The sequence below is a fragment of the Palaemon carinicauda genome, chromosome 23, assembly GCF_036898095.1.
Source record: "Palaemon carinicauda isolate YSFRI2023 chromosome 23, ASM3689809v2, whole genome shotgun sequence".
Lineage (NCBI taxonomy): Eukaryota > Metazoa > Arthropoda > Malacostraca > Decapoda > Palaemonidae > Palaemon > Palaemon carinicauda.
The window spans coordinates 61,194,840-61,216,469 of NC_090747.1; the positions used below are offsets into that span (position 1 = coordinate 61,194,840).

At 50.8% G+C, this 21,630-nt stretch overlaps 1 long non-coding RNA gene across 1 annotated transcript in view; it reads right to left on the reverse strand.

Annotated features, from left to right (window-relative positions):
* LOC137616941 (uncharacterized) overlaps positions 1-21,630 on the reverse strand; it is a 63,473-nt gene that overhangs the window by 27,538 nt on the left and 14,305 nt on the right. Inside the window, exon 2 of the long non-coding RNA XR_011039523.1 lies at positions 84-228. This is a non-coding gene — a long non-coding RNA (uncharacterized lncRNA). The remainder of the gene's footprint in view (positions 1-83; positions 229-21,630) is intronic.

Sequence of the window (21,630 nt, forward strand, 5' to 3'; positions counted from 1 at the left end):
CTCTTGAATAACTTATTCTTGCAGTGAGATTAGAGCAAAGTAAAATACATTATAAGTTATATGCCAGAGTGGAATCTACTTACCTTTAAACCTTCTTCAAAGTTACACGACGAAAAGTGAAGTAATATTGATACTCAGCGAGTTTCTCTATTACGAAACCTTCCGTTGCTATTCTTCTTACTAAGCCATGTTTCTGAGATGATCTTAGCTTAAGTCAGGTTTTGCAGCCTAGAAACATTTCATAAAGATAAAATTCAACGAAATTCACTAACCGAAAAGGTCAACATTAAGTTGAAAATGACAAATTCGAAGATAATTTGTATTTTTCCTAACCATACAAACCTTAGCTATTTACAAAGGGTTATTACTTTTAGCGTAGCTGAAATGGCAAGCCATTAGAATTTAACGAGGGTGTATTACCCCCGCGCTAGTTAGCGGGGGGGGGGGGGTAGGGGAGTGGTAGCTAGCTACCCCTCCTCCCCCTCACACACAGGTGAATACTCACTTTCACTTAGAGGTAGGACTTGTCTTGGGAACAGGGCTGGCGGGCAAATATGTGTAAATAGCTAAGGTTTGTATGGTTAGGAAAAATACAAATTATCTTCGAATTTGTCATTTGTTCCGTAACCGAAATACAAACCACGCTATTTACAAAGGGTGACTTATCCCTTAGGAAGGGTGGAAAGTCCCCAGCCATACTGGCTTTGGCTTTACCCGGGGACTCAGAATCCGAGTGAGTCGCACTCGAGAAAAGGAGTCCCTGCACCTCACAAGTTCCTTGCTCCGCAAGGAACCATGTGGCCTACGTAAGCTTGTGTGTGAAGGAAGAAGTGTGACTCGTCCTAGGCAGTTGACCTGGAGTTCCAGAAGGAACTCTAGGTTAGGACGTTCCCAATACCACCTCGTCAGGGTATGGGGGACGCGACAGTATTGACTCAACACTCGGAACACAAGGAAGCATGGTTTACCTGCAGAGGTTCGAGGTCAGCTATGCAGAGACCAGGATGCTGCTTCCCCGTAGAGGGGATGATGAAGAAAGAAGTAAGGGCCAGACATACTTCTTTCGTTCATGCAGACTAAAACCTGATAACAATGCCCTCAACCTTTTGCTACCTGTCCAAAAGGGAGCCTGAGGTTAGACCAGCTGTTGTGTAGCCACCACAGAGCGATAGAAAACGTATCGAGACTCCTGTGGGTCACGCCCTGCAGGAAGCGGGCTGCGAAGGTCATCAGACGCTTCCAGACTCCAGCTTGTAGCACCTGCGTCACAGAGTAGTATTACTCGAAGGCGAGGACGTTGTGATGTATCCAACATCGTGCTGTAGGGCGACGTGACGGGGGAGGGTCTGAAGACAGGACGAGATGAATGTCCTTGAGTCCGGGCTGAAGAGGTATACTGGTGACTCTCCCCCCATGTCCTCCTTGTGTTCCCAAATCGGCTGCAACTGAGGACAAACTGCAGCTGTTCCCAGCGCTAACCTCTCGATTCCTTACTGGCAAGAAAGAGAAGGTCTTGGGACATCAGACACAGAATGGAGACTCGAAATCTTGAATGAATCGGACCGAAGGGCCGGGACCCTCAGATTCTGAGTCTAGCCAACAACTCAGGAGCGAGCCTGAATGTTGCCTTCCCCTCTTCCTTAGAAAGGGGGGAGTAGTAAGAGACCAAGAAGATTGCTTACACACTGGCCGTGGCCAGAGTGAGCAGAAGACCCAAGGCGGAATACAATCCGAGGCCTGTCGTAAAAGGGTCTTGAGAAGATCTCTTAAAGGACTAAAAGTCCGAGCCATGCTCCAAGTTGGAGTTCTTTCTCCGACTAGGGCAGGGACGATCGTAGCTTCGCATGAGCGAGGATAGATCCAGCGGGCAGGAAAAAGTTATTCCTTTAAGCCTGAAGGTCAGGGAAAGGCTGAGCGACAGGCTTCATTGCCGAGAGCGGAAAGGAGTTTCCTCCCGCCGAAAGGCAATAAGACCGTTATTGCTGGAGAAGAGGCCTCAAGGGAAGAGGTATATCTCCCACGGCACCAACCACCTTAGACTCTTCACTTTGCCTGGAAGACCCCTGCGGATGACCATCGCAGATGACGCGACCTCCGTACCGCGACTGTAGCGGGTTGTCTCTTCTAGAGGAGGAAGCGTAGTGTCTCCAGGCATGAAGCCGAAGCGACGCCCCGGTTCGGGAGAGATGTCGCAGTGTGGTTGCTTGAGTAGTCTGCGCCGTGGGAGAAGCTCTCCCGGGAGTTCCGTCAGGGGAAGCAGAGGGTCCAGAAACCGTTCTACGCGTAGTCCCAGTGGAGCTCTCCCATTGAAAGGTTGACAGACAACCTGGTCTTGTTGAGGCCCATTGTCCGCAGACAAAAAGGAGGGAAGACGCAGGCGTCGAAGTTGTCCCACCATCACCGGAATGCATCTTGCCAGAGTCTCGGGGTCTGAGACTGGGGGGAAGACTAGCGGAAGCTTGAGGTTCCAAGCTGTCGCGATCAGGTCCCCCAGACCAGCACTTGCTGGTTACCCAAGGTCAAAGACCCCTAGGTACACTCTCTCTATGAAGCTCTGCTCGGATAGTCTGAGAGAAACATTCCCCTGCCTGGAATGAGAGAGCCGATGGTGGTATTGAGAGAATCTCAATCATCCCGGTATCTCTACTGCAAGATGTGAAGGTGTGAAAATGCGTCCCCTGCTGGTTAGAATGAAGTCGACGCGCAACGGGGAGACTCGGCAGGAGCTGTAGGATCTGAAGAGGGGCCAGACTAAGGCCCCTAAGCCTGCCTGAATGATGGAGAGGTATCCTTCAGGTCTTGACCATAGGCCTGGACCAGATGCCCCCCCCCCCCCCCCCCTTTCCTTTGACGAGTCCGAGAACCGCATCAAGAATGTGGGGAAAGGACGAGAATATCCACTACCATCAAGAGGCTCCATAGGTCAACACCCATTGCAGGTCTAATAGTTCCGCTGGTCCCATAGGGCCAGGGAGTCCGGTTAAACATTGCCTGAAGCCACCGGAACTTGGATCGCCCCACATGGAACTTATCCTGAGGCGACCGTTCGGACTATAGACGGGTCAATGAGGAAAGAAGAACTAGGAAACGTTCCAAGGTAGGGCTGAAAGCTCTGCTTGACTGAGAACAGGTACTGCGACTCTCCTCAGTCTTGCCACAGTCAACCGAAAGGAAGGCTCGGAGGATGTGGTAACATAATCTGGCGTCCCCAGGTGGTCACTCATCCAAGTACCGACGTTGCTTAACCTCGCTGGATGGACGAGAAGCGGGGTTTCCAATGTGGTAAGTCGGTTGACTCAATATCATGGCCAGATACTCCAGATGTTGAGGCAGAGGAAGAGAAGGCTCCAAGCAAAATACCATGAGCCTACACTAATGGTAAGCATCCGGAAGCTTGTTCCGGCGCTGAAGAGGGTCGAAACCCGAGCCTACCGGAGTTGACCAGCCCTCCAAACAGCAGAGGCGGCGGAAGTCTGCCCCTGAGCGGCCAAGAGGAAGGCAGGGAGAGTTCTCTGGGGAAACAAACCTGCTATGCCTTGGCGGGATAGCCACACTGCATCATAAGTAGGAATACTTGCAGTCTAGGCTGAATTCGACGAGCACACTGGAAGATGGATGGAATGGAAACTGAAAGTACCCGTCCTTCCGATCCAGGGTTTAAGGAGTCCTGTCGCCTCGTTACCAGTCTGATCGATTCTGCTGGCCGAAGTTTGTTCGACAAACTTGATCGGGGCTGAGAGGTCGACTATGGACATCCCCTCTCAGATCCTTCCTTACAAGAAAGGATCGACTGAGGGGGCCGGGGGTGAAGCCGTCGATGATCTTAAGGAAGACCTTCGCCTAAGGTATGGATCATTCTGCCCAACCGGGCAACTCTGCTGACGCTATGGCATAGAGGTTCAGAGACACTGAATTTGCTGACAGAGACGGCAGGCGCGACATCCTTGGCTACTCACAGAGAATATGCGGGAATGGGCATCGGGAAGCTGTCATTCGGATGAGTAACCTTAAGCATCCTCCCAGTGAAAAACCTGCAATCCTAGAGTTCGTGAACTCCTTTTAGGACTATGCCCCCCCGGGGGAGTCTTCCGTGCCATCTGTTCCTGACAGGAGAAAACTGCAATTGGACACCTTGTCCCAGTTGTCGTAGCCGATAACTTAGGCCGACGTGGTTGAAAGAAAAGGCGCTGGAGCCCTGCAGAGTCTGGAAGAAAGCGCCTTGGAGGAGTGAAACTGGAAGTCGATTTACTCCGCACAGCGGCTGTCTAAGTCTCTGTCCTTGGGCACAAACAAACTCTTCTCAAGGATGGAAGGGTGTCTGAGGTCGTCGACCTCCACAGATGAGACACCCGAAGGAAGCCTTCAGTCAGCGCGTCCAGATGGTACAACATCGAGCTTGTCCGCAAGTTAGATACTTAATGACGAAAGGCCAAGGTGCCTGAGCTCGAGAGGAGGAAAGTACCCTTGATCTTCCTGTAGCTTCCTTGAACCAAACCTCGGGCCGTAACCGAGGAGGGAAAGAACCTGGTAAGCTCCCAGAGGAAGAGGTAAGCAGTCACCCCTTGTCCGATGGAGAAATCTCGAACGGAAAGCCCCCCCCCCCGCCAAAAGTCCTTCCAGGGAATGATGGGGAAGGGCTAACCCAGGTTCAGGAATAGAGGAGTGTTGCTCAGATCTCCCTTAAGTTTCTCCTATTCTTGCAAGTGCCATGCTCTGTGTTCACGGGGTGAGACAGTGTTATGGAAATACGCTCCAGAAGAACTCGCCAGGCTGGTCATGCTGCGAAAACCCCATTGGGAATCATGGTCGCAATTGCCCTGGAGCTCGCGCGACGGGAATTCCTGGTGGTCGGCGGGCGATAACCCATAGACGAGCAATGGATACTGCAAGAAATAAGCCGACATTTGTGCGAAGAAACACTGTAGGTTCGCGCGACGGAACACCATCCGTCTATGCGATGGAAAAAAACCGTTGGTTCGCGCGTGGGCGAACATTGGAGAGCATGAGCGTAGACGTGCAGGCACGTCTGCGCGCAGGCGAGTGGTCGCGCGGTTGCACGGGCGAGCGGTCGCGCGGTTGCACGGGCGAGCGGTCGCGCGGTTGCACGGGCGAGCGGTCGCGCGGTTGCACGGGCGAGCGGTCGCGCGGTTGCACGGGCGAGCGGTCGCGCGGTTGCACGGGCGAGCGGTCGCGCGGTTGCACGGGCGAGCGGTCGCGCGGTTGCACGGGCGAGCGGTCGCGCGGTTGCACGGGCGAGCGGTCGCGCGGTTGCACGGGCGAGCGGTCGCGCGGGCGCGCAGGCGAGCAGTCGCGCGGGCGCGCAGGCGAGCGGTCGCGCGGGCGCGCAGGCGAGCGGTCGTGAGGGTGGGCAGGTGGATAAGAGCGAGTCCGAGGCGGCGAACGCAAGCGTTAGTGCGATGGCGAGGAAACGCGCTGCCGCGTGGGCGAGGAGGACTGCTGGCGATATGGATCAACAAGCGATCGGTGGTGAGCTGGTGAGCGCTAACGCGCAGGTTGGCGATGGCGCGTTGTGATATGCCGACGCGATGGTCGAGCAGTATGCGCAGGTGAGCGATCGTGCGATGGCGAGCAGTATGCGAAGGTGAGCGATCGCGAGCAGTGATCAGCATGCGCAGGGTCGCGCGATGGTGATCAGTATACGCAGGGTCACGTGATGGTGATCAGCATGCCAGGGTCGCGCGATGGCGATCAGCATGCGCAGGTTGGCGGTCGCGCGATGGCAAACAGCATCTGCAGGTGGGCGATCGCGTGATGGCGAACAGCATACGCAGTTGAGGGTCGCGCGATGGCGATCAGCATGCGCAGGGTTGAGCGATGGTGATCAGCATCCGCAGGTGTGCGGTCGCGCGGTGGCGATCAGCATCCGCAGTTGAGGGTCGTGCGATGGCGATCAGCATCTGCCGTTGAGGGTCGCGCGATGGCGATCAGCATCCGCAGGTGAGGGTCGCGCGATGGCGATCAGCATCCGCCGTTGAGGGTCGCGCGATGGCGATCAGCATCCGCAGTTGAGGGTCGCGCGATGGCGATCAGCATCCGCAGTTGAGGGTCGCGCGATGGCGATCAGCATCCGCAGTTGAGGGTCGCGCGATGGCGATCAGCATCCGCAGTTGAGGGTCGCGCGATGGCGATCAGCATCCGCAGTTGAGGGTCGCGCGATGGCGATCAGCATCCGCAGTTGAGGGTCGCGCGATGGCGATCAGCATCCGCAGTTGAGGGTCGCGCGATGGCGATCAGCATCCGCAGTTGAGGGTCGCGCGATGGCGATCAGCATCCGCAGTTGAGGGTCGCGCGATGGCGATCAGCATGCGCAGGTGAGATAGTAGCTGGCGAACCATGTTCCTTCAGAAGTGTTGGAGAACGTTGGCGTGCCGGCTGTAACACACGTGGGCGATCCGGAGATCGCTGGCGAGCTGATGATCGCTGGCGGGCTGATGATCGCTGACGAGCTGATGATCGCTGGCGAGCTGATGATCGCTGACGAGCTGATGATCGCTGACGAGCTGATGATCGCTGACGAGCAGAAGGCTACGCGTGGAAGCCTGCGCAAAGAAGAAGAGTCCTTGACCCCGACCTGAACCGAAGTTCTAGATCGCGAGGGCGAACGTGGGCGCACAGGGCGCGTAACAGGAACCAACAGGAACCGCAGGGAAGATCATCTTGAAAGCGCTGACGAACAGGAGAGCGCTGACGAACAGGAGAGCGCTGACGAACAGGAGAGCGCTGATGAGCAGAAGGGCGCGCAGGGAAACCCTGACACGCAAGGGAAGAACCCCCGTGGGGGCAACCCTTTGCCCCGAAGGGATCGTTGTCCGCCGGGAGACTGATGTCCGTCGGAAGACCGCTGTCCGTCGGGCAGACCGTTGTCCGTCGGGAAGACCGTTGCCCGTCGGAAGACGAGATCAGACTGCTGTCCATCTGCACCAAGGCGGAAGATCGAGAAAAAGGAGTTGTAGGCTGCAAACGGAGATCCAAAAAGGCGCCTCAAGCACCCTTATAGGGAGATGAGAGGCCCTTACGACGAGGCGGACGGTGGGCCTTACGGCGAGGGAGGCCAACAGCAACAGCAACAGCAACAGAAGAAACCTCCGAAGAGGAGTCTCTATGAGTGTACTCTCTCGCGAACGAAAGAGAAACACTTCGTGGAAGAGACTGGTCAGCCAGTGACCTAAAAGGAGCAATCCTCCGAAGAGGAGCTCCTGCAGTTGCCCAGCCCCTTGAGCGAAACTGCAGGTGCGACCGCTCAGCACCAAGAGCATAGTCGCACGAAAAAAAGGCAAGAGAAGAACCCCCCAAAAGGAGAAAAACTCAAGCCTGGACAGGAAAAACTTCCCTCGGAAGGAAAGTTATCCGCCCAAGGAGGCAAGCCTCCTGACTGTTCTAAAATGAACTGGAGAGCTGTCCGTCGACACGGGAGTACTACCAGTAGAAGGAGACACGCCCCTGACGAAAATACAAGGGGGGAGGCAGCACCAGCCGAATCCCCAGGACTCAACCAGACAGCTCACACCGTTGCTATATTACAGAAACGAACTAGATCGGTAACTGTAAAAAAAAAAATAAAACAAATAATATTAGTACACATTCATTCCCCCGGGAAGGCTCCGAAGGGGAATCCCGAGGGAAAGGAACAAGAATTACACAACAGGCACGTGCCCTCACAACCACTTACACTCGCGGAAGGAGAGCTGTAACCAAAACAGAATTATAACAATTATAATTATGTAACTATGTAATTATGTAAATTAAAAATGAATGAACACTAAAGAAAGAACGAAAACCCCGAAAGGAATCGTTCTACAAGCCGAAAAACAAAAAACAACTACAATTAGATTCATAACTAATTGATACAAACGTACGGCGTAGCAACCCCCCACACGGAAAGGAAGCTAGGCTACAAGGGCGTAGTAACACGTAGTAAAAGGGTGAACGACCTCAAGAGAGAGAGAGAGAGAAAGACATAAGTCAAACTCGATCGCCACCCATAAAATACGCCGTGGTGGCCTAACTGCCGAGGCCTCCACGTAGATATCGTACACTACACACACACATCCGAAAAGGAAACATGATATTTTAATTATAAAATAAATTTTTGAATATACTTACCCGGTGAATATATAATAGCTGCTACTCAGCGGCTCGACAGAAAACACACTCAAAAAACTCGCGAGCGATCGCTATGAAGGTTGCGGGTGTGCCCACCAGCGCCAACTATCGGTCAGATACCACTCTTGCATGTAAACAAACCCTTCAATTCTTCTCGTCCCGCTGCGTCTCTATTGGGGAGGAAGGGAGGGCCTTTAATTTATATATTCACCGGGTAAGTATATTCAAAAATTTATTTTATAATTAAAATATCATTTTTAAATATTTAACTTAGCCGGTGAATATATAATAGCTGATTCACACCCAAGGCGGTGGGTAGAGACCAGAGTTAATTAAGTTTACAGCGTATAAGCTAAGAGTTTTTGACAGTTATCAATATAACAAAACCAAAATATATAGGTACCTGGTAAGGAAGTTGACTTAGACGATTACTCTGCCTTGTAAGTCTGTCTTCCTCACGAAGCCCAGCGATCCTCTTAGGATGCTGAAAGACTTCCAGGAGCTGAAGTATCAAGGGCTGCAACCCATACAACAGGACCTCATCAAACCCCTAATCTGGGCGCTCTCAAGAAATGACTTTGACCACCCGCCAAATCAACCAGGATGCGAAAGGCTTCTTAGCCTTCCGTACAACCCATAAAACAATATTAAAAACATTTCAAGAGACAGATTAAAAGGATATTGGAATTAGGGAAGTGTAGTGGTAGAACCCTCACCCACTACTGCACTCGCTGCTACGAATGGACCCAGTGTGTAGCGGTCCTCGTAAAGAGTCTGGACATCTTTCAAGTAAAATGACGCGAACACTGACTTGCTTCTCCAAAAGGTCGCGTCCATGATACTTTGCAGAGATCTATTTTGCTTAAAGGCCACGGAGGTTGCTATAGCTCTAATCTCGTGCGTCTTAACCTTAAGCAAAGATCGGTCTTCCTCATTCAAGTGGGAATGGGCTTCTCGTATTAAAAATCTGATAAAATATGACAAAGCATTCTTTGACATAGGTAAGGATGGTTTCTTAACCGAACACCATAACGCTTCAGATTTACCTCGTAATGGCTTCGTACGAGCTAAATAGAACTTAAGAGCTCTAACGGGACATAACACCCTCTCCAGTTCGTTGCCTACGATCTCTGATAAGCAAGGTATATCAAAAGATTTAGGCCAAGGACGAGAAGGCAGTTCATTCTTGGCCAGGAAACCAAGTTGAAGAGAACAAGTGGCTTTTTCTGTAGAAAAACCGATGTTCTTGCTGAAGGCATGAAGTTCACTGACTCTTTTAGCCGAAGCCAAGCACACCAGGAAAAGAGTCTTAAGAGTGAGATCCTTCAGGGAGGCTGAATGTAATGGCTCAAACCTGTCTGACATGAGGAACCTTAGGACCACGTCTAAGTTCCATCCAGGAGTAGCCAAACGACGTTCCTTAGAGGTTTCAAAAGACTTAAGGAGATCTTGTAAATCTTTATCGTTGGAAAGATCTAAGCCTCTATGCCGGAAGACCGAAGCCAACATGCTCCTGTAGCCCTTGATCGTGGAAGCTGACAGGGAGCGAACCCTTCTCAGGTGTAAGAGAAAATCAGCGATTTGGGCTACAGAGGTACTGGACGAGGATACAGATACTGACTTGCACCATTTTCGGAAGATTTCCCACTTCGATTGGTATACTCTAATGGTAGAAGCTCTCCTCGCTCTTGCAATCGCACTGGCTGCCTCCTTCGAAAAGCCTCTAGCTCTAGAAAGTCTTTCGATAGTCTGAAGGCAGTCAGACGAAGAGCGGGGAGGCCTTGGTGTACCTGCTTTACGTGGGGCTGACGTAACAGGTCTACTCTTAGAGGAAGACTTCTTGGAAAGTCTACCAGCCATCGAAGTACCTCGGTGAACCATTCTCTCGCGGGCCAGAGGGGAGCAACTAACGTCAACCTTGTCCCTTCGTGAGAGGCGAACTTCTGCAGTACCTTGTTGACAATCTTGATTGGTGGGAATGCATATAGGTCTAGATGAGACCAATCTAGAAGAAAAGCGTCTATATGTATTGCTGCTGGGTCTGGGACTGGAGAGCAATAGATTGGAAGTCTCTTGGTCATCGAGGTTGCAAAGAGGTCTATGGTGGGTTGACCCCAAGTCGCCCAAAGCCTCTTGCACACGTCCTTGTGGAGGGTCCATTCCGTAGGAATTACCTGACCCTTCCGACTGAGGCAATCTGCTAAGACGTTCAAGACGCCCTGTATAAACCTCGTTAACAGGGAGATGCCTCGATCTCTTGACCAAATGAGCAGGTCCCTTGCGATCTCGTACAGTGTCAGGGAGTGGGTGCCTCCTTGCTTGGAAATGTATGCCAAGGCTGTGGTATTGTCCGAGTTGATCTCCACCACTTTGTTTCGAAGGAGACTCTCGAAGTTCATCAAGGCCAGGTGGACTGCCAAAAGCTCCTTGCCGTTGATGTGCATGCTCCTCTGACTGGAGGTCCACAGACCTGAGCATTCCCGACCGTCCAGGGTCGCACCCCAACCCAAATCCGATGCGTCTGAGAATAGAACGTGGTTTGGTTTCTGAACTGCTAGGTGAAGTCCCTCTCTTAGATTGATATTGTCGTTCCACCAATTCAGGCATGTCTCTACTGTTTCGGAAATCGGGATTGAGACCGCCTCTAGCGTCTTGTCCTTTTTCCAGTGAAAAGCTAGATGGAACTGGAGAGGTCGAAGGTGTAGCCTTCCTAGCGAGACAAACTGCTCCAGGGATGATAGGTTCCTACCAGACTCATCCAATTCCTGACTGAGCAACGTTCTCTCTTCAACATCCGTTGGATTATGAGCAGGGCTTGCTCTATTCGGGGGGCAGACGGAAAAGCCCGAAAAACTGGACTGCGAATCTCCATCCCTAAATACAGTATAGTTTGGGATGGAATCAGCTGAGACTTTTCCATGTTGACCAAAAGTCCCAATTCCTTGGTCAGATTCAATGTCCAATGCAAATCCTGCAGACAGCGATGACTGGACGAGGCTCTGAGAAGCCAGTCGTCCAAGTAAAGGGAGGCTCGGATACCCGATAAATGGAGGAATTTTGCCACATTCCTCATAAGCCTCGTAAACACGAGAGGAGCAGGACTTAGGCCAAAGCACAGGGCCCGAAACTGGTACACCACATTGTCGAAAACAAACCTCAGAAAAGGTTGGGAATCTGAGTGAATGGGGATGTGGAAGTATGCGTCTCGTAGGTCGAGAGAGACCATCCAGTCTCCCTTTCTGACCGCTGCTAAGACTGATTTCGTGGTCTCCATGGTAAACTTTGTCTTCGTGACAAAGACGTTCAGGGCACTGACGTCTAGCACCGGTCTCCAACCTCCTGTCTTCTTCGGTACTAGGAAGAGGCGGTTGTAAAACCCCGGTGATTGAAGGTCCGAGACTTTCACCACCGCTCCCTTCTCTAGCAAAAGAGACACTTCTAGTTTCAGGGCTTGTCTCTTTGATTCCTCTCGGTACATGGGAGAGAGGTCGATGGGGGAAGTCGCTAGAGGAGGTTTGTGTACAAATGGAATTTTGTACCCTTCCCTGAGCAACTTCACAGACTGTTTGTCTGCGCCCCTCTTCTCCCAGGCTTGCCAGAAGTTCTTGAGTCTGGCACCTACTGCTGTCTGAGGCTGCGGGCAGTCAGACTCTGCCACGTGAGGACTTGCCTCCTCTCTTCTTTCCTCTCTTTCCCTCGGCACGAGTACTTCCCCTGCTGAGAGCTCTGCCACGAAAGGGCGGTATAAACCTGGACGCCGGAGTGTCTATCCTTGGTCTTGCAGAAAAGGATGTCGAAGGAGTCCCTTTGCGAGCAGAGGACGCTACCAAGTCATGGGTGTCCTTCTGCACGAGTGACAAAGCTATGTCCTTAACCAAAAGTTCAGGGAACAAAGACTTCGATAAGGGAGCAAAGAGTAGCTCAGATCTTTGACAGGGAGTAACTCCTGCCGACAGATAAGAGCAAAGAGACTCTCGCTTCTTAAGGATTCCTGAAGTAAAAGAGGAGGATAGTTCATTGGATCCATCGCGGATGGCTTTATCCATGCAGGACATAATGAGTAGGGAGACATCTCTATCAGCCGATGAGATTTTCCTACTTAAGGCTCCCAAACACCAGTCAAGGAAGCTGAAAACTTCAAAGGCTCTAAAAATGCCTTTCAGCAGATGGTCAAGGTCCGAAGATGACCAACAAATCTTCGAGCGTCTCATGGCTAGACGGCGGGGAGAGTCTACGAGGCTTGAGAAGTCGCCCTGGGCAGAGGCAGGGACTCCCAAGCCGAGAACTTCTCCCGTGGCATACCAGACGCTCGATCTAGACGAGAGTTTAGAAGGAGGGAAGGCAAAGGCCGTCTTCCCCAAACTCCTCTTGGTTTCCAACCAGTCGCCTAAAAGCCGTAAAGCTCTCTTGGATGAGCGAGATAGCACAAGTTTTGTAAAGGCTGGCATGTCAGCAGGTACGCCTAAAACAAACTCAGACGGCGGTGAACGAGGAGCAACAGAGACGAAGTAATCGGGAAACAACTCCTTAAAAATTAACATGACTTTCTTAAAGTCCATTGATGGCGGAACTGTTCTGGGTTCATCAATATCTGAAGGATGATCCTCAGGCTGAGGGTCAGCAACGTCCTCATCTGAAGGTTCCTCATCTGACAACTGCTGCGAAACAAGCAAAGGGGTTGGCAATGCTTGACACGCAGCGTCCACACGCACTGGTGCATTAGTAGCGGACCAGGACGCAACGTCATGTAACTGCTTGACAGTCTGTGAACTGTCAACAACAACAGGTGCGTGAGGACGCACAGCGTCCACCCGAGACTGCTTTGCCCGCCTAGTCTGAGCAGTCAAAACAACTCTAGACTGCGGATGTTGACGCTCAGCGTCAAAAGAAGTCAACTCCGATGGTTGGCGAACGTCCTGAACGTCAACAGGAGCATCAGCAAGTTGCCTAACGTCCAAATGCGGCTGAAAATCCACGAGACCGCATCGAGTGTGGTTCTAAACAAACTGATTGACGTGACTTGGCTACACCAACGTCAACAGGACGCACAAAGGAACGTTTGGGTGGTTGAAGGCCAGGATCTTGATGAGATAAACGGCTAGGCTCAACGGAAACCTTATCGGCAGAATAGTCTTCCATAAGGGAGGCAAGCTTAGACTGCATGTCCTGCAGTATAACCCATTTAGGGTCCACGGGAATGGGTGCGGTAACAGACGGGGTTAACGTCTGAGACGGCACAACCTTGCCTTGCTTAGGCGGCGAGCAGTCATCCGATGACTGCAACGGGTCCGAACTGTCCCAGTGGCTACATCCAGGACGTTGGACCTGTCCTGAAGGGACCGACTTCCGTTTAAGAGGCCTAGAAACCTTGCTCCACGGTTTCTTGCGTGAAAAGCCTTCGGAAGACGAGGAGAAAATGGGCTCTCTCGTCTTATAGTAGGGGCGATCTTGGTGAGATACGCCTGATACCATAGAGGGAACGTCTGTTCGCTGATCAAGGCCTCTCGAACCCATAAGTCGTACGACATTACTTCTCCCCTGGGCTTGGGAGCTTGCAAGAGGTCCCGGACTAGGTGAACGACAGGCACGAACAGACGAACCCTCGGTCGCAACACTGTTCACAACACTTTGCGCACTAATCACTTTCCCACTTTCCGCCGTGGCACTCTGACACTTAAGTTCCTTCACGTCAGCCATGAGTTGATTACGATCAGTTGCTAACGCTTCAACTTTTTCACCCAAGGCATGAATAGCACGTAACATGTCTTGCATAGATGGTTCCTGAGTGCTAGAAGGGGGGTTGGGAACAACCACTACAGGGGAAGGTTTAGGTTCAGGGGCATGTGGAGAGGAAAAATCTACAGACCTAGATGAACTCCTCCTTACCCTATCTCTCTCTAGTCTACGTGCATATTTATCGTATTCGAGCCAATCGAATTCCGAAAGGCCCACGCATTCCTCACACCGATCTCCCAATTGACAGGTTTTACCCCGACAATTGGAACACACAGTATGTGGGTCGAGAGATGCCTTTGGAAGACGCCTATTACAGTCCCTAGCATTACACTTCCGAAATCTAGTTACTTGTGAAGGGTCAGCCATTTTGAATTAGTCAAAGAAAATTCCAAAAACAATCCAAGTCATCAACAAATAATCTGAATCAATAAAGAGTTCAAGAGTTTATGTTGAGGAAAAACACCTGCACTGCGAAAGCTCAAACCAAAATGAAGTACTTCACCAAATATGTTGAGAAAACTCCAGGTTCTACAGCGAGAATTGGTACGTCTTGTCGTCAACGTCGACAAAGAAGAATTGAAGGGTTTGTTTACATGCAAGAGTGGTATCTGACCGATAGTTGGCGCTGGTGGGCACACCCGCAACCTTCATAGCGATCGCTCGCGAGTTTTTTTAGTGTGTTTTCTGTCGAGCCGCTGAGTAGCAGCTATTATATATTCACCGGCTAAGTTAAATATTTAAAATTACTTATTTCTATACTCAAATATATATACAAACATGAAAACATGTTTGCATATATATTGAGTAAATGAAAAGTAAGCGATTAAGTAAAGACAAAACAGACAATGGCTGCCAAGCGAGGACCAAGACAGACGTCTGTCACAGTCCGAGCCAAAAGTTAAAGTGAGTATTCACCTGTGTGTGAGGGGGAGGAGGGGTAGCTAGCTACCACTCCCCTACCCCCCCGCTAACTAGCGCGGGGGTAATACACCCTCGTTAAATTCTAATGGCTCGCCATTTCAGCTATGCTAAAAGTAATAACCCTTTGTAAATAGCGTGGTTTGTATTTTGGTTACGGAACAATTATATTTTGTGACAAAAACAGAATTGAATAGTAATAAAAATAAAAAAAAATTATAGATAATTTATATTTTTCATATCGGCATAAACCTGAGTCCATTAAAATAGGGAATGTCTTGAGCAGCCATTGAACTCATTAACGAGATAATTAATGACAGGTGATGAGCGCAGGCGAGTAACCCTGCCTTTCCCTTTGTCAAAGTCCCTTCACTTCTTACCTTCGGCTAAGAACTTAGAGGGGCGCTCAAGGTAGGATATTTTTAACTTTAAAGGATTTGAGTTTGTATAGCTAGGAAAAATACAGAATACATTTAAACTTTATAATTTGTTCCAACGCAAATACAAACCCTTCATCCTTCCAAATAGCGAGACTCTATTTTCGGTAGTAAATACGGTCGCTAAAACAGAACTGGTTAGTTCTTTTCCCTCTACAGTATAGAATATGCCAAATCTTCCTGACCCTGTACGGGAGCAAGGGAGATAACTCCAAGAACCCCTCCACCTAACCTAGGGATGAGTACGTTGATAAGGTCTGGCCTATACTTAGTACAGTATGTATCTGGTAATTGGTCAATGAAGGAAGCCTTCTCCACTGAAGAGGAGATACAGTCCGGAATGAAATACCTGACGTATGATGACCAATGGGTTTGGTATTCATTCCACCATCCTCCCCCCTGTTACAGACCTAGTCTTAATAAGAATGATGCTCAGACATGTAGCTTACCAGCATCGACGTCCAACCAGCACTTCAATCCAAAGAGAAGGGAATGTAATGGCCAAAAGAGCCAATCATTTTACCTGTTATCCAGCGCCACATTAAGGGTTAAAGGTGTCTGGTTTCAGTTCCAGTTTTATCATAATAGATGCTCACAAAAATGTCAGCCGGCCAAGCCCATAACCCGCCCTCCCCACCTGTGGTGCCTAATCACAGCAGTGGCCTCCCCAGTAAACAGCTTAAACTCAAGGTCCAGGGCTGGGATCGATCTTCTGCCACGCGAATGCTAGGCAAACACGTTACCACTGTTCGTGGCCATGGAAAAGATACTTTCTGTTCTGTGTAGAAGTTATGCTGGCTACACAACTATTTGAGCGGCCACGAAAAGTGGGTATACTCCCTTAAACAGAAAGCGTTGAAGGATGTTTGGCAGTTTAAAAATGCTAACATTTGGAAACCCAAGGGAAGACCAATAACCCCGAGCTGGTACTTCAACCCTTATCGATCGTTTCACAATGCCAGAAAGAGACTGTTCTTCGACATCTCTTTCTTGGTTGTGCCAGCACTAGGGAGGAGTGGTTGACACTATAGCATGAGATGTCGAGTCCTCTTCAGATAACACGGCACAACTGCCAAGGGATGCAAAAGCATCTCTTCCAGTTTCCCAACTGACTCTTTGCTTAGAGAGGGGACGGAAAAGGTCTTGAACCTGCGGTCGTGTGCCAAGGGGTTCTGGGTTTTGGGTACGAATTTGGGGACAAAATTAAAGGAAACCCCTGATTAACCCTCAGCGTGGATTATTACATAACAAACAAAGTCCATGTAACTCACCTACTTCCTCCGCCAATGGTAAGGCTATCAAAAATAGTCTTGATAGGCCGATCTCCGTCTGACGACCTTTAACTCATAGGGAGTGCGTGTAGGAGATTTCAAAACATGGGTCACGTCCCACTCTGAGGGCCAGAGATCCCAGGGGGGTTAAGAATACTCGAATCTCCTCACAAGCAGAGACAACTCCCACGAGGAGGAGAGGTATATGACCTTCAGTGAAAAAAACTGGGCTCAAGACTGAGCGGTAGCCTTTCACAGCCACAACTAAGAGGTACTTGTCTCACCAAAGGTAGACAAGAAGATCCGCAATCTGCGCCAGAGAAGCTCCAACTGGAGAAGAATCCCTTCTACGACATCAATCACAGAAAACGGTCCACTTTCCATGCTAGACATTTGCAGAGGACCGCCGTAGGTACTCAGACTTTACATACGCAATCCCTTGCAAAAAACTTTTCGCTAGAAGGAGATACATCATAGTTTCTAACTGTCAAGAACAAGCAACTTCAGAGATTGGTGGTACCTCCGAGGGTGCGGTGGACAGAAGTGTTAAATGCAGGTATTGCTGCAGTTCTCTCAGGACCTTGATTGAAAATATACTAACAGAATGGGATACCACTTAGCTTGCTGCAGTCTGGGAGCCACCAGAGTGATCCTGAGATTTGGAGGGATCAACCCTTAGTTGATAAGCTGGCGAATCACACAATCACACTTAACAGAGGAAAGCATCCTCAAACACTGCCCATTAGTCTAGAAAAAGGAAACAAAACATGACAAATTCGAAGATAATTTGTATTTTTCCTAACCATACAAACCTTAGCTATTTACAAAGGGTTACCTTTTAGCGTAGCTGAAATGGCGAGCCATTAGAATTTAACGAGGGTGTATTACCCCCGCGCTAGTTAGCGGGGGGGTAGGGGAGTGGTAGCTAGCTACCCCTCCTCCCCCTCACACACAGGTGAATACTCACTTTCACTTAGAGGTAGGACTTGTCTTGGGGGACAGGGCTGGCGGGCAAATATGTGTAAATAGCTAAGGTTTGTATGGTTAGGAAAAATACAAATTATCTTCGAATTTGTCATTTGTTCCGTAACCGAAATACAAACCACGCTATTTACAAAGGGTGACTTACCCCTTAGGAAGGGTGGAAAGTCCCCAGCCATACTGGCTTTGGCTTTACCCGGGGACTCAGAATCCGAGTGAGTTGCACTCGAGAAAAGGAGTCCCTGCACCTCACAAGTTCCTTGCTCCGCAAGGAACCATGTGGCCTACGTAAGCTTGTGTGTGAAGGAAGAAGTGTGACCCGTCCTAGGCAGTTGACCTGGAGTTCCAGAAGGAACTCTGGGTTAGGACGTTCCCAATACCACCTCGTCAGGGTATGGGGGAGGCGACAGTATTGACTCAATACTCGGAACACAAGGAAGCATGGTTTACCTGCAGAGGTTCGAGGTCAGCTATGCAGAGACCAGGATGCTGCTTCCCCGTAGAGGGGATGATGAAGAAAGTAGTAAGGGCCAGACATACTTCTTTCGTTCATGCAGACTAAAACCTGAGAACAATGCCCTCAACCTTCTGCTACCTGTCCAAAAAGGAGCCTGAGGTTAGACCAGCTGTTGTGTAGCCACCACAGAGCGATAGAAAACGTATCGAGACTCCTGTGGGTCACGCCCTGCAGGAAGCGGGCTGCGAAGGTCATTAGACGCTTCCAGACTCCAGCTTGTAGCACCTGTGTCACAGAGTAGTATTACTCGAAGGCGAGGGACGTTGCGATGTATCTAACATCGTGCTGTAGGGCGACGTGACGGGGGAGGGTCTGGAGACAGGTCGAGATGAATGTCCTTGAGTCCGGGCTGAAGAGGTATACTGGTGACTCTCCCCACATGTCCTCCTTGTGCTCCCAAATCGGCTGCAACTGAGGACAAACTGCAGCTGTTCCCAGCGCTAACCTCTCGATTCCTTTACTGGCAAGAAAGAGAAGGTCTTGGGACATCAGATACAGAATGGAGACTCGAAATCTTGAATGAATCGGACCGAAGGGCCGGGACCCCCAGATTCTGAGTCTAGCCAACAACTCAGGAGCGACCCTGAATGTTGCCTTCCCCTCTTCCTTAGAAAGGGGGGATTCGTAAGAGACCAAGAAGATTGCTTACACACTGGCCGTGGCCAGAGTGAGCAGGAGACCCAAGGCGGAATACAATCCGAGGCCTGTCGTAAAGGGTCTTGAGAAGATCTCTTAAAGGACTAAAAGTCCGAGCCATGCTCCAAGTTGGAGGTCTTCCTCCGACTAGGGCAGGGACGATCGTAGCTTCGCATGAGCGAGGATAGATCCAGCGGGCAGGAAAAAGTTATTCCTTTAAGCCTGAAGGTCAGGGAAAGGCTGAGCGACAGGCTTCATTGCCGAGAGCGGAAAGGAGTTTCCTCCCGCCGAAAGGCAATAAGACCGTTATTGCTGGAGAAGAGGCCTCAAGGGAAGAGGTATATCTCCCACGGCACCAACCACCTTAGACTCTTCACTTTGCCTGGGAGACCCCTGTGGATGACTATTGCAGATGACGCGACCTCCGTACCGCGACTGTAGCGGGTTGTCTCCTCTTGAGGAGGAAGCGTAGTGTCTCCAGGCATGAAGCCGAAGCGACGCCCCGGTTTGGGAGAGATGTCGCAGTGTGGATGCTTGAGTAGTTTGCGCCGTGGGAGAAGCTCTCCCGGGAGTTCCGTCAGGGGAAGCAGAGGGTCCAGAAACCGTTCTGCGCATAGTCACAGTGGAGCTCTCCCATTGAAAGGTTGACAGACAACCTGGTCTTGTTGAGACCCATTGTCCACAGACAAAAAGGAGGGAAGACGCAGGCGTCGAAGTTGTCCCACCATCACCGGAATGCATCTTGCCAGAGTCTCGGGGTCTGAGACTGGGGGGAAAAATAGCGGAAGCTTGAGGTTCCAAGCTGTCCCGATCAGGTCCCCCAGACCAGCACTTGCTGATTACCCAAGGTCAAAGACCCCCAGGTACACTCTCTCTACGAGGCTCTGCTCGGATAGTCTGAGAGAACATTCCCCTGCCTGGAACGAGAGAGCCGATGGTGGTATTGAGAGAATCTCAATCATCCCGGTATCTCTACTGCAAGATGTGAAGGTGTGAAAATGCGTCCCCTGCTGGTTAGAATACGCCAGAATCATGAAGTCGACGGGCACTGGGCGACTCGGCAGGAGCTGTAGGATCTGTAGAGGGGCCAGACTAAGGCCCCTAAGCCTGCCTGAATGATGGAGAGGTCCTTCAGGTCTTGACCATAGGCCTGGACCGGAACATGCCCCCCCTTTCCTTTGACGAGTCCGAGAACCGCATCAAGAATGTGGGGAAAGGACGAGAATATCCACTACCATCAAGAGGCTCCATAGGTCAACACCCATTGCAGGTCTAATAGTTCCGCTGGTCCCATAGGGCCAGGGAGTCCGGTTAAACATTGCCTGAAGCCACCGGAACTTGGATCGCCCCACATGGAACTTATCCTGAGGCGACCGTTCGGACTATAGACGGGTCAATGAGGAAAGGAGAACTAGGAAACGTTCCAAGGTAGGGCTGAAAGCTCTGCTTGACTGAGAACAGGTACTGCGACTCTCCTCAGTCTTGCCACAGTCAACCGAAAGGAAGGCTCGGAGGATGTGGTAACAGAATCTGGCGTCACCAGGTGGTCACCCATCCAAGTACCGACGTTGCATAACCTCGCTGGACGGACGAGAAGCGGGGTTTCCAACGTGGTAAGGCCATTGACTCAATATCATGGCCAGATACTCCAGATGTTGAGGCAGAGGAAGAGAAGGCTCCAAGCAAAATACCATGAGCCCACACTCATGGTAAGCATCCGGAAGCTTGTCCCGGTGCTGAAGAAGGTCGAACCCGAGCCTACCGGAGTTGACCAGCCCTCCAAACAGCAGAGGAGGCGGAAGCCTGCACCTGAGCGGCCAAGAGGAAGGCAGGGAGAGTTCTCTGGGGAAACAAACCTGCTATGCCACGGCGGGATAGCCACACTGCATCATAAGCAGGAATACTTGCAGTCTAGGCTGAATTCGACGAGCACCCTGGAAGATGGATGGAATAGAAACTGAAAGTACCCGTCCTTCCGATCCAGGGTTTAAGGAGTCCTGTCGCCTCGTTACCAGTCTGATCGATTCTGCTGGTCTACGCTGGCCGAAGTTTGTTCGACAAACTTGATCAGGGCTGAGAGGTCGACTACGGACATCCCCTCTCAGATCCTTCCTTACAAGAAAGGAACGACTGAGGGGGCCGGGGGTGAAGCCGTCGATGATCCTAAGGAAGACCTTCGCCTAAGGTATGGATCATTCTGCCCAACCGGGCAACTCTGCTGATGCTATGGCATAGAGGTTCAGAGACACTGAATTCGCTGACAGAGACGGCAGGCGCGATATCCTTGGCTAATCAGAGATTGTGCGGGAATGGGCATCGGGAAGCTGTCATTCAGATGAGTAACCTTAAGCATCCTTCCAGCGAAAAAACCTGCAATCCTAGAGTTCGTGAACTCCTTTTAGGACTATGCCCCCCCTTGTCCCAGTTGCCGTAGCCGATAACTTAGGCCGACGTGGTTGAAAGAAAAGGGCGCTGGAGCCCTGCAGAGTCTGGAAGAAAGCGCCTTGGAGGAGTGAAACCGGAAGTCGATTCCCTCCGCGCAGCAGCTGTCTAAGTTTCTGTCCTTGGGCACAAACAAACTCTTCTCAAGGATGGAAGGGTGTCTGAGGTCGTCGACCTCCACAGATGAGACACCCGAAGGAAGCCCTCAGTCAGCGCGTCCAGATGGTACAACATCGAGCTTGTCCGCAAGTTAGATACTTAACGACGAAAGGCCAATGTGCCTGAGCTCGAGAGGAGGAAAGTACCCCTGATCTTCCTGTAGTTTCCTTGAACCAAACCTCGGGCCGTAACCGAGGAGGGAAAGAACCTGGTAAGCTCCCAGAGGAAGAGGTAAGTCACCCCTTGTCCGATGGAGAAAACTCGAACAGAAAGGCCCCCCGCCAAAAATCCTTCCAGGGAATGACGGGGAAGGGCTAACCCAGGTTCAGGAAAGAGGAGTGTTGCTCAGATCTCCCTTAGGTTTCTCCTATTCTTGCAAGTGCCATGCTCTGCGTTTACGGGGTGAGGC